Source organism: Aythya marila (assembly GCF_965140915.1).
Source record: "Aythya marila genome assembly, chromosome: 9".
NCBI classification, from domain to species: Eukaryota; Metazoa; Chordata; class Aves; order Anseriformes; family Anatidae; genus Aythya; species Aythya marila.
Window position 1 is genome coordinate 5251427 of NC_139050.1, and position 12276 is coordinate 5263702.

The 12276-nt window shown below is 46.7% G+C and overlaps 1 protein-coding gene across 2 annotated transcripts in view; it reads right to left on the minus strand.

Annotated features, from left to right (window-relative positions):
- The window catches only part of ACSL3 (acyl-CoA synthetase long chain family member 3), a 47251-nt gene extending 35271 nt beyond the window's left edge, over positions 1–11980 (minus strand). Inside the window, exons 1-2 of one of the 2 annotated variants that reach the window (XR_014318121.1) lie at positions 11932–11980; positions 1477–1578 (exon numbers count right to left, since the gene is read on the minus strand). The gene's annotated coding sequence lies outside the window, so the exon portion shown is untranslated. The remainder of the gene's footprint in view (positions 1–1476; positions 1579–11931) is intronic. The other variant, XM_082767275.1, reaches the window with a different exon arrangement.
- Positions 11981–12276: the final 296 nt, after the last annotated feature.

A 12276-nucleotide genomic window follows, 5' to 3' on the forward strand; every position in this document is an offset into this window, starting at 1 on the left:
TTCCATTTCATTTTGCACACCTTTCAACAGCTTTATTCCTGCCTCAGAATGAGAAAGGTAACTTCTCCACACTTTCTGGGGAAAAAATAAACAAATACACCAAGGTTTGATCTTAACATCTCTCCTCTGACTTAACTGGAGCCTTGCACAACAAACAAACTTGGAAATTAGTTCTTTAAATTGCAAGTCATAAATTGTGCTAACCTGTTATTTCATAATGGCTGCACTGCAACCAAAGGTCTAAGGAATGCTCCAACAGGGCAGGTGAAGATGAACTACTTGGGAATGTCACTCTGGTTCAGAAAAATCAAGCATACAGCACAGAAACCAGCTCTAGAACTCAATTCTGATAAACCTTCATTGCCCTAAGTTGCTAGTTATTGCAGTTTCTCCTTTGTTAAGTTGAGGCTATTACAAGTAACTTATTTCAAACAGATTATTTTAAAAATTAACCCTTACGAAAAAGAATTTTTCCACTTCAAATATATATATATATTTTTTTTTTTTTTTAAGATAGGGAGTATCTTTTGCAAATATGGTTTCTTGCCTTATGGGCCAAGTAAGACTCAATTTTCCTATCTTTATAATATTCTAAGATTTGTTTGAAGATATCCTTGAAGTTACAACTTGCAGTCAATCTATTAATACACATATTTCTGATCATAAAGAGATGGAGGATAAGTAAACCCAACATTCGGGGTCAGGGAATAGAAGGCAGAGAAGAATGGAATCCGAAATAGTTTTAGTAGAGTATTGGCTAGTTTATTTCATTGCAACAAAGCCCACTGCCTTTATAATACCTGAGTTTTGTTCTTGGTTAACTCCCATTTAGTCACTGACAAATAAAAATACACGATGCACGTGAAAACATCTTGAAGTTAGTGGTCCGCTCTGCAGAGTAGCTGTAAACATTCAGGTTCTTAAATAACATGCATGTATTCTGGTTCCATGCAACAGTGTTGGGCGGTTTGAGGAATCGGTTTTCAAGCTCTGACCAGTGATGCAAGAAAGACTGGCTGATTAAATCCTGCAGGAAAGAGCTGCTAATTTATGCAAAAGCACTTTTACAGAAAAGGTGTTGATGCAAATGTTTCTGCACAGAACAGCTGTTCTGGTTTTATGTAATTCTACTGCACAAAGCCGTCACCAAAGAGCAGAGTAAGGCCATGCTTTGCTTTGTTTTTCTCCTGTTGTTGTTGTGTTTTTTTTCCCCAACAGCGAGGAGAAAAGGCAACCTGCACACTCATTGAAGGGTCTGGGGCAGTAAACCGGCAGTGCTCACGACTGATCCTGCTTAATGCATAATCAGTGATTTGGCCTGATATACTTCTTACACTAATACTGTTACACCCTTTAGTTTTAAAAGCAAACTTTTGTTAAATGAAAGATAAAATCCTTACAGGAATGTGTTTACTAATTGACCTGCTTACAGTAATTACACTACAATAAAATCACAAAGTAACAAGAAAAGAAAACCTTATGCAACTTCTCATTGTGGCAGGTACTGGTACAACAGCTGATACAAGGTGCTCCCGTCTCAGTTTACTCAACAGGTGCTGTCACAGGCAACTGCAAAATCTGAAAATGGAAAATCCCAATTAAACATGGCAATTGCAAAACACATCCTCTGCTCTTTCACTGGGCTTTTGTAATAAATAAATAAGTAAATCTCAGCTATATCCAAGTTAAAATCTGCTACAACACCCATCAGATTTGGCAGCCTGTGCCACTTGTCTCCCTGACAAACTCCAGCTCTCTGGTGTCTCTCACTGTAATGCTGATTCCACCATTCTGGGTGGAAAAAAAATATACCTATCCTTGCATAAAATACATTTCAGCATTAGTAATAAATATTCCTGGAAGGTTACATAAAACGGTAATCATCACACGCATTGACTTTGCTCTACTATACATCAAGGCTTTATTATTTAACACCCCTTGTGGAAACAAGTCACACTTAAAAACCTGTGCCAGCAATTCACATTTAAATACACAGCAAATGTAAACACTTCCCATTACTTATTATTTACAAAGCTATTCATTTCTTAAGCAGATAATCTTGTCCGTCCAGCAAACCGGCTCCCAGAAACGTTGGTCCTTGAGGTGAGCTCCCAAGGTGCTCCCACCCAACTCCTGCAAGTTCCCATGACCAAACTTAAGCCATCTCCCATGACCAAACTCACACCCCAGGGCTCCAACATCCCCACTCATGAACACTTCAGTCTATGTTTTCATGTCACAGGAGCACACGCAAAATTTCTCACATCAGTGAATCTCACAGACAGGAACTGATTTGTTAACATTCACAGAAACGATAAAAAAGGGTTTGCGACAGGGTTTGGCTTTACTGGACAAAATATCGGAGCATCTGCATGTATTGTCTGACACCCTGGTTAAAAAACTAGCTCACGACAATGTAACAAAGCACATAATACAGCACTTAAGCTGCATTAGAAGTTAACCTCTGCTAGTTTCCATCTGGACTTTAAACATTTCGTTGCTAGCATTCAGCAAGTGCACTTTTTATTTTTACAAAGATCTCTAAAAGAAATTACCATTACTCATTTATAAATATTAATGTACTCGTCTGTACAGAAGAAAATGAAATACGCAGAAGTAGCTAGCAGCCTCTGTTTCACCAGGAAATTCCCTTCAATATGAAGCGAGATGTATCCTGAGGTAATGAATGTTGTCAGGAGAAAAAATTGTAACATACACCAATATCCATTCCGCAAGATGAGTTTCAGACAGTGATATCTGAAACAGATGTTCCTCGCAGCTCCAGCAAGAGTGTTTTTGCGTATTTCTTAAGAGGAAACGGAGAGGATGGAAATCCCTGAGAGCCCCAGAGCAGGGTGGAAGGGAAGAGCTGGGACCCCGCACTCCTGCCCCTTCCTGAGCAGCCCCACCTGGCCCCACAGGGCTTGCCAAGCCCAAGGCCTTTCATTGAACCATGAGGGTTGGAAAAGCCCTCCAAGATCATCCGGTCCAACCATTACCCTACCACCAATGTCACCCACTAACCCATGTCCCTAAACACCAGGTCCAACCTTCCCTTGAGCACCCCCAAGGACGGTGACTCCACCACCCCCCTGGGCAACCTGTCCCTGTGCCCGACTGCTCTTTCTGAGCAGAAACGTCTCCTCATTTCCAACATAAACCTCATTGACACAACTTGAGGCCATTGCCTCTAGTCCTATCACTAGCTACCCGTGAGAAGAGGCCGACCCCCAGCTCCCCACAGCTTCCTTTTAGGTAACTGTAGAGAGCTCCCCATGAGGTCTCCCCTGAGCCTCCTCTTCCCCAGATTAAACACCCTACAAACACAAGCAGATTCCCCAAGCCACCTAGACACCCCCAGGAAGGCGTGCTGGCAGCACTGGCAGGAGTTAGGACTCATTTGGGCCCACACAGTGGCCGCAGACACACCAGCCATGGCCTGGGATGAAGCAGCTCCCAGGAAAAGCATCCAACAGGCCGCCGGGGCAGCCGGGGTTGCTCATGAGGGTAGGGTTTTGATGCGGCTCAAGCAGATTTAACGCTGGGCCGCTAATGAAAACAGATCGTTTGTTTGCAAAATCCATCTCTCTGCCCCCATTGTACCGACACACTAGCGCCTGTGTGGCCAGGAAGGAGTCAGATTAGCTTGCTGATCCAATTTTAAACCTTCCCGTCAATGCAGAAGGGTGGATTTTCCTTTCTGTCAACTTTGACGCTTACTGGAGCCTAGGGTGAGACACTGCAGGAACCTAAGTCACCAGAAAATTAATACTGCAGAAAAAGGTAATTCGGGAGCAATACTTGAACAGGCACTCCTAAAGCTACTGTTAGCTAAGAGGCATTAATAACCTTTGAAGATATTAAAATCAGCTGATAAAAACAACTACACTGCAGTTGTGTATCTTAGGAATGGTCCTATTCGGAACATTTTAAAGCCAAGGATTTCATGGATTGACATATATATCTTCTACTAAGAAGAGAAATTAAAAACAGGTAGCAACTGTTGTCAGCAAACACAAAAGTACTTCCCAGAAAGTTGCCAACACTGCTACCCCTAGCACAGAGAAAAAAGCAGAGGAATAAACACAGTTACTCAAAGCCATTCAACCAAGTAATGGCTAGCCCAGGGACACAACCAGTGCTGCAACTACATCCTTGACTTGTTTTCCTCCCACTACATAGTATTGCTTCATAGGAAAAAAGTGTCTTATTTCAGACACTTTTAATTCATCAGATATTGTCAGTATATTGGTTTTATCCCTTCTCATAAGCAGTTAATACAGCATTTAAGAGATGTATTTAATGCCACACAAAGCTAATGCTTTCACTTCTGTGTCAAAGAAAAATTTAATGGGCAATGAACCTTACTACTGCTGAAGATCTCAAAGTAACTTTGATATCTGCACATTAGCTGCCAAAAAGAGACACAAATTCCCATTTCCCAAGTCCACTATTAGATTTTTAAAACACTATGAATTATATATGGAAGAGCAGTTAAACAAGGACACCGATATCACTACACATATAGTAAGGAAAAATTCTGTCTAAAAATAAAATGGAAGCTTAATTATTCTCCAGTAGCCAAAGGTTGGGGATAAGTAGCCAGTCAGTTATCACTGCTGATTTATCATTCTCCAAATTTCCATCATTTTGCAGTCACTTAAAACAATCGCCCTAAGTACTTCCACTGGGAGGCAGACTGCATTTCTTCCGAATGGAAGGAACAACCAGAATGGTGTGATGTGCCATTTGCTACTACAAAATACAGCCTCAGATCAGTCCTCTTATTTATGGGAAATCTGAAACCTCAAGGTATGAAACAGGCTCAGTTATTTAAAACATTAAAATAGAAACAGAAGTTCTGTTGCTGTATATAAAATCTGGCTGCATGCTGCATTCTAGTCATATTTGTCAGATCAGAACAAAAATCTAACCTAACAACACCAGAAATTTTTAGCCATTTTTAGCATGCACAAAAACATTTTCACTTACTTTTAGATTAATTATTTTACTATAGTGTGACAGTAAAAATTATTACCCATTATCCTATATTCCTTTTAAAAAATATCAGTGGCCAGCTCCAAAATCTGGTAAGAACATGTATTTATGTTAGATTTTTCTCTCTCTCTAACACTTCTTTTCTTTGATGGGCTTCTGTTAGGGATAACCTTAACGCAGAATCTCTTCAGAGAACAAGCAGTAGATGAATACCCTTAATTCAAGCAACAAAGCAATATAGAGACACCAAATTGACATTACAGGTTTCTGAAGAAAAAGTGAAGGATTTACTCCAAGCCTTTAAAGGAGCTCCTCACAATAAAAATATCAGCCAGTGGAACAACACTTTCAAGAGGAATTCCACAGCACGCTTGAAAGCAATAAGGATATCCTCAGCATGATTAAAGCCATCCAACTGATAAAGGGGCACGTTTCACCACTTCATTCAAAAGGCTGAGCTGTTGACTTTTCCATATACTTCCTCTCCTCAGGAAGGCTCCGATTGCTTGCTGGATTTTCTTGTTTGTAACACCATGGGGTCCATTCATCTACAAGGACTTGCTACCAAAATATGTAATGGATTTGTTCCCACCAACAGCTGCTTTCCTTCCCCCCACTGCGGTGTCTGCATCTCCCAGGCAGGAGGAACCCCTCTCCCCGGCCGGCAGGCCTCGCTGGGAGGCCCAGGTCCCCAGAGGGGTCCACCACCTTCTCACCTTCAGGTTCCAGACTACATTTTGTAGCAGTCCCTCTCAACACAGAGCCCTGAGCCACTAGGCAGACAGGCAAACGGCACATTTTTGAGCTGTCATTTGGAAAATGACAGCCGCAGGACAACACTGGCACAAGACTCTGTGGGGACTTGATGCCTCATGAAGGGAACCTCTCCGCAAGGGCCAGGCAAGGTGTACCAGAAGCAGCATCCATAACAGAGCGTATAAATGCAGAGCATAAGCCATGGAGCTTTCTCTGAGCATGAACAGAAAGGGCAAAAATGAAATTCACTCATCCTAAATTCTGTGAACGTGAAAAGTTGAAGCACACTTTTTGCAGTCTTCTATCCCAAGTTACAAAAGTCAAAAAAGTCTCAACACCAGCCTTCTGTTTACTAGACTGCTCACGTTTCTATCTGTGAAATCCCATCTCCAGAACACGCTTACAGATTGGCTCCCAAGCTGTGTTTTTAGAGAAATACTTCAGGATCATATTTGAACATATACTCCAGTCGTGCTGCAACGTACAGAAAACACTTTTCCCCTAATAACCTCATCTTCAAAAATTACTTGGCTTATTTAACTCCAGATTTCCAAGAGGCTAAAACTCAACCAAGCCATGACTTATGAGACACCAGGAGGCTGCAGACGCATTTCAGCGATGGCATCTCGTTTGAGATACCATCCTATTTTCTAACCCTAGAACTAAGAGGACATCAGGACAACCCTTCTTGGCTGCATCAGAGTGAATATCATTTCCTCTCTTTTTATAATCCCCTCTTGCTTTTTTGTAAGCAAAGCCAGGCAGGATCCGGGATGAACGTGCTTGACAATTCCTCAACATGAAACAAATGCACAACAGGGACTCATTACACTATCGGGAGTCTTATTCCAGACAAAGGAACATGAAGAGTGTGATCCTCAGCTCCAGCTCCTCATGTGTCACTCTTAAAAGCAAAACTTAAAAACCCAGGTGCTGAAAACAAGGGTAACATCTAGCACCCAGTGATGTGGACTGGAGGGGATAAAGAGGAGCAGGAGGTAATTACCTGCTCACAGGAGATAATTTAAGTCATTAGTTCAGAATTGGTATACAAATGCTATGTAGGTAAACAGTTTTTGGCAGAAAGGAATCCTGTTTTTCTATTCAGGGAAAAATAAACACACCCTCAGACTCTGGTTACACAAACAAGACCAAAATATTCTAGTACCTGGCTGTGCGGAGTCTTCACCACTATTTTTAAAACAAGAACATTGACCTTGTTAAGAAGAAAAGTGCCAGTGTACCAACAGCACTTGTAGGAACTTTGTGAATATGCTCAGCCAAAATCATTTTGCCTGCGTTATGCAGATGGTCAAACTAGATCAACAGAAGTTGACAATTGGAAGTCCAGAACAAACTATTAAACATTTCTAGAATATAAGAACAGAAATAAAATTGGGGGCTCATGAAGCAGCTAAAATACACTTCAAACACAGACATAATTACATCTTTCACTAAAAAAAAAAAAAAAAAATCCCCAAAAGAATCGTGAAAGATGAAGCTAATTATGTAATTAAAATATATACAAATTCAACCATCAAACTCTTATCACAGGCACATGCACAGAAGACGTCCAGCTGGAAAGATCTCTCCTTTCAGGAACTGGACCTGTGACTGCACAACGCAGGATGTGGGCAGAATTTTTTTCCTTTTTGAAAAAAAAAATTTTTTTTTAATTGGTAAGTGACAGATTTTTTAAAACAGAATCTGCCACAAGTGCCTCTCTGACTGTCTGCCTTAGCTCCTGAGCAAAAGGCCTGCGGCCACCTTCCACCTCCCACTACCAGCCTTGGTCAGGCAACACCTCTGTGGCCAGGAGGCTCAAAGCCTGGGTCACAACGCTGCTGCACTTGGTTGGGAAGCAGATTTGTGCTGTTTGCAAAAGTCTTCGACGTTATCAGGTTAAGCTATTTATGCAGATTGTAAGAGAACTAGAAAAAAATCTCCATAAGCATCGTTCTCTACAAAGAAAAAAAAAAAAAAGCAAACCTACAGTTATCACCACTGCAAAACATTTTTAGATATCTCAAAGCTGCCCATTAGAAAAATTATTTCTCTAGTTGCAGCATCCCTAAAACAACACAGTGGAGCAATACTTCATCAGAACAATCAAAGATGAAGCTAGAAATAAACAACAAGCCCTGGCGACAGAGCTTCCCAAGCAGCTTGTGAACTTGGGGCTGCAGAACAGACGTAACTTGCAGCCAAGCTCCCTGCCCCGGCACTGCGGGGACTTCTGCCTCCTTCCTACGCCTGCTGCCGTACCGTCTCCTCCTCAGCACTCACCATACAAATCCTGACACAATCTGGAGACAAAAGCAGCAGACGCATTGTACATCTGGGAGTATAACCACCCAAACCCTCCTGCAAAACCCTCGCAACCTCCAGCTTCTCCCTGTTCCCTTCTGCCTCTCTCGTGCACCGATATACTGAGAACACAGATTACAGACTTCTTTACCAAATATGAATTACACACATCTAGCTTTTAAGAACTCATCATGCATGCTCCACTTTCCAACTTTTTTGTAGGTTCTCTGAGCCCATAAATTTTGATTTTAGGAACAGCTTGGTGAAACAACTGCAGACCATGCGGCGCCGCTTCACAGAATATATTCTTAAAACCAGGGTTCGTAGAAATCACACCATATGTTTGCTCCAACAAGCCTTATGCCACCATGCACTCAGACGCATGATGCTGTGCTAACTGCTCTCAAGTCTGCTCAAGAAGCAAAGAAGCCAAGCAAAACCTCCCTCTGGACACCAACGTTTCTTGCAGGTCTCTCAACACCCAACATGAACAAAACACAGCAAGTTCTACTCCCTGTTCTCGGGAGCAGGAAGGCAGAAAACTTTTTCCTTTAAGGGTGCAGAAGAGCTGTTGCTACTGCTATATTATATTCATCTCCATCAATTTGCCTCTACTCTTTATTCTCTCTTTTCCCCTTCCAGGTCTTACCCTGGTTTCACCTATTAGATAGACACATTCAGGGGAAGCATGGTACTTACACCGTGCCCAGAAAAAACAAAATAACTCAGTTTCCAGTTTTCAAGTGAAATGGGAAAACGCTTGCAGTTTGTTACTGCTGCTTTTGACTATAAACAGTGAAAATCTGCAACTCGATAACTTTTGACAAACCTTGCTATCTTTCCTGCTTTTTAGGAAACTGATAAAACTGCCAAGTCAGTCTGTCCCGCATGCGATGCTGTAATTAACAGCATGTCTTTGTAATAAACAACACTCCCAAACACTGAAACATGACTTCCCCACACACACGTGCTGACAAATTGCCGCCTCCTGTGGGATTACAGACACCCAGGCAGTACTTGGACTTCCCGCGAGCTACAGCTTCGCTTAGGGAACAAGAGGACACGTGTGAGGGTGATCCCTTCCTTCCCAAGGACCAATGAAGAGTGCTGCAAAACAGTTCTGAATTTTGATCATTTTTTCCCTAACTGATTTAGAAGCTAACGCAGAACGAGACTTGAGCTTTCTTCAGAGATCTCGATTTCTGTTTCGCCTGTCATTCTGGACTTAGTAACAGTCACTCGGGAGGTATGACAGATATGGCCTGTCCAGGTGGTTTCCTTCAACAGCCTCGAAGTTGTTAGATCCCACAGGGTTCCCCAAAGCAGAGTACTGAAACCCTCAAGAGCCCTCCAGGCCTTACTGCAGTGCAAACCACGATGTAGATCAGGACCTCAGGACGAAGAGCAGCTCTTTCAACTCCAACTGCAAAATTAAACAAATACAACTTTGCCGTTTGAGAGCTTCTTAAGATAGCCTGGAGTGCTTGCTCTGTTCCTCCGTGTACGATAAGCAAACCTGCACTGCCAGCCTGCACGAAGCCCTAAATCTGAGTGCTGGCTCAGAAACTTCCACGAGGATGCCCCCGCGGGCAGAAGCCTCCCACCACTTAATGCTGAGAAGAGCCTGGTTCTGCTCTCCCCAAAACCTCCCCGCGGGTACCAGCAGGCCCCCCACACCTCCAGGCTCAGCGGGGCCGGGTCCTGCCGCCTCTCCTTACACCGCAGAGGGCCCTGCACCCCTCCACCACCCCAATGTACCAACACACACCTCGCCCCGGGGGCAGCAGCACCCTGAACATGGCCAAGGAGCTGCTGAGCAGGGGGGGCCGCTCGCTGCCCATCTCATGGACATTAACACGGGGCCACGGGGAGAATTTGCTCGGTAACCTGCCGCACACGAAATGGATGGAAATCGAAGCCAAGTCTTCTTAGTGTTAATACACCTTACTTAGTGGTACTAAGTCGCATCTTAGGGCCATATTCAGATGGCCTAAATTCCACACAAATCCTTCTGCCTCCTATTTCTCATTAGCTGGCTTTCAGGCAGCTCCCCATTCAGCATCTTACGTAAATTCTCTGAATTGCTCTCCGAAAACACCTCCATTTCTCCACTGACTGGGAAAGGGGGGCTTGAGTCACTCTTCCAAACAATTCAGGATTTAATTCTTTGCGGTCCCTCCTGGAAATTCATTCCTTATCTGGATCTCCCTGAACAAGGATGCTTTATTTCTCCGCAGCCCTCACGTTTTGTCCTAAGCCACACGTGTTGCTTTGTTTCAGATGTCTTGACGACTCTTTGATAAAAACTTGGTCTTTAATATGATTACGGCCCAAATTATTCGCTGGTCTGCTGAAAGGAGGAATAAAAGCCCTAGCCCAGCCCTACATGTGTGCACGCACAGAGCTTCCCACCGGGCAGGAAGGTGCTCCTTTGAAGACGACTGGCTTTCCAGTGAGGACCATTATGGTTTTTTTTTGTTTTGTTTTGTTTTAGGATTCAGGCTGAGCCAGACCCCTCGATTTGAGAAGTTACTCCTCAGGGCATCATGGCTGTATACGTGTCGCAAGTCGAGGAGTTACCCACAGCAGCGTGCTCATCCCGCCACGCTCCTCTCAAGCGGTTTTGTGCAATTCGGACCCTCCAGACGGAGGAAGGAGACGGGAAGCGCCCAGCACCACCGCAGGGAAGAGGAACCAGGGCTGAGGCCGCTGTCCTGGCAGCTCAGCTCATCGGCACACGCTCAGCACGGGGGCAGTGCTCGGGCAGAGCCCCGGCAGGCCTCCCCCTGCCCCAAAAGGCACACGATGTCAGGCCGCCAGTGCCTGCTCCCGGCTTTGTTCTGGTGAGGCTGAGGGTTTATTCTGTTTGTGGTAACTTTGGGCAGAAGGGGATGCCTGGAGCCAGCGCAGCCTTCAGAGCCAGGTGACAGCTCGCTGCGGCCCGTGCGGGCTGCTTTAACGCAGATTTATTTGGTAGGTCTGCTGCTCTCGGAGGGACAGTGCCCATCAGTGAGCAGCTGCCTAATGGGGACTGGACCCGCACAGGGTTTGGTTGTGGTGCCTCAGATACCAGCAGATCCCCCAGACCCACTCAAGCTCGCCAGCCAGCCGACACCAAGCACAAGGCACAGAGCCCGGCCACCACCAGGACACCCAGCAGGGATGAGCCCTTCCACCACAGATCCCCCAGCCCCGAGGGCTGCCACCCTGCCCGCACCTCCCACGGCTTCAGAGCCCAGGAAACCCGACGAGGCTCCCGCAGGGTTGCCCATGGCCCCAGCCGGGCTGCACCCCGAGGGCAGGACGAAGCTCCCAGCGCCCCCACCGTGCCCGGCCACCACTGCTGGCCCCACGGGGCCGCGATGTGGCTCGGGGACCCCCGCAGTGCCTGCGGGCCGCCTGCCCCCGGCTGTGCTCTCCGTCCACGAACCGCGGCCCCACCGACACCCCCGGAGCTGCAGAGTGAACGCGCGTCAACACGCGGACTCCACGCTCGGTGCCAGCGAGACCGTTTCGCAGGCCAGAAAAGCCATACAATAAAAATACTTTTTTTTTTCTTTTTTTTTTTTTCTTTTTTTTTTTTTGCCGTCCCATCGCTACGCGCCGCAAACACCCCGCATTTCACCTCCCCCCCTCCTCACCCACCCACCCACCCCCACCGCGCACACGCCGAGCTCCTCCCGGGGCTCTTCGCAGCGAGTTACGGGCACCGCCAAGCGCAGCCCCAAACCCCCGCAGCCCCAAAATCCCCCTCTACCCTCCCGGCCGCCCCCTGCCCCTGCCCCTGCCCGGGGCCGCTCCCTCGGCACGGCCGAGCCGCGGCCACGCTGGCAGAGCCCGGCCCGGCCCCGCCGCCCGCCCCGCACTCACCGCGCCGCCGCCGCCGCCCCGCAGCGCGCCCCCGCGCCCCGGCCGCCGGGCGCGCTCATTCCGTATGCGGCACGGAGCCTCCCCATTGGCTGCCGCCCGGTGGCGCGCGGGGCCGGGCTGCGGGGCGGGGCGGCGCTGGGGTTACTACAGGTCAGCCGCGGCGCGGGGAGGGGAGGGGCGGGGCGGCGCCACTGCGCCTGCGCGGCGCGTTCCCGCCGGCCTGAGGCGCTGAGGGGAGGGGGCGGCAGGGCGGGAGGAGGGGGGGGCACGAAGGGAGCCCCTGGCGCACCTGGGGCGCGTTTTGGGTGGGGGGCTCCGGGCTCCTGGTTAAAAGTAGCGGAAAGG